We start from the raw sequence: 1,259 nt of genomic DNA, 5'->3' as shown, positions 1-1,259 counted from the left end.
ATTAGCTCTTCATAGACAAACTTGGGGTTTGCGAGCCAAGGTAAGATCGGCTCGGGATCATGGGACCCTTTTCTATCAGATAGGAGGGGCTCTTGTACAAAATAGACTTACTAAGTAATAACCCCATAGAATCTATCTATATAAAGATAAAGAGGCAATCGTGTCAGGAAGCGGGTTTTTCTTTGGCCAAAAGGTACTTCGAACTTGGAACGAGCATGAAGAGATTAACGAGACTTCTTTCTCTTTTGAGTTTTTCTGGCGGACCTGCCGCGCAAGATCTTTGGTCTTCCCCTGGAACCGATGAAAAAAAGTGGATCGCTTCTTATGTACTCGCTCAGAATGATTCTTCTCTATCTATAGTTCATGGCCTATTAGAAGTAGAAGGTGCTCTGGTGCAATCCTTACCGACAGAAAAAGATTGCAGTCAGGTTGATAATAGTCGAGTGACATTACTTCGTCGGTCCGAACTAAGGAATCTGTTAGAAATGTTTTGAAATGGATATTGTTCTCTCTTTGATCAGGGATTGCTATATGAAAAGAAGTGGAGTTTGAAAAAGGGAACGGAATGCTCAAACCGGAACTGCTAGAGGAACGAATTTTCAATAGCATAACTTGGGCTCCTAGAATATGGCGCCCTTGGGACAATCTATTTGATTGCAGGGTTTTGTTCCGAAGCAAAGATATCCGCGGAGGCCGGTTCGTTCGTCCTATTCTGATATTCAGGACCAAGAGGTACTGGATTCTCTTTCGGATAGGCCCTGAAAGGAGAAGAAAGGCTGAAATGCCAACGGACCTCTGTCTATTCTCTAATTCACCCGATCCGATAGTACCCGTTTTTGGAACGTCCAGTGCCAAAGTCACTGAATGGGTAAGTCACCAATCCAATCCCTTTGACAAATCGGATGTCATATTAGATATCATATTCTATATATATAGAAATATCATAGATAGAATAGACATATAGAATTTTTGGTCGGCAAATTCGAAGGAATCATTGAGTGAAAAAGGAGCAAAGAATGACAAAAGACGAGACTCTACTAGTCTTCACTCTTGTGGTTTCCTCTTCCTCGGTTTCTGTTTTCTTATTCGGGATCTTGCTTTTCATGGTTCTCATCTCTGCAACTCGCGATTTTCGCGAGAGAACCAAATCCAAGTTGGTGAAGATCATGATTTGGGCTGGCACGGGGATCGTTTGATCGATTTCCTTGATTTGATCGCTACTTAATGGGCGTGCGCTCAAAGGATACAAACAGGGATTC

The sequence above is a fragment of the Triticum urartu genome, unplaced genomic scaffold (genome assembly GCF_056163025.1).
Source record: "Triticum urartu cultivar PI428250 unplaced genomic scaffold, HENAU_Tu73 scaffold1289, whole genome shotgun sequence".
In the NCBI taxonomy this organism is placed as follows: Eukaryota; Viridiplantae; Streptophyta; class Magnoliopsida; order Poales; family Poaceae; genus Triticum; species Triticum urartu.
This window is presented reverse-complemented; position numbering follows the sequence as displayed.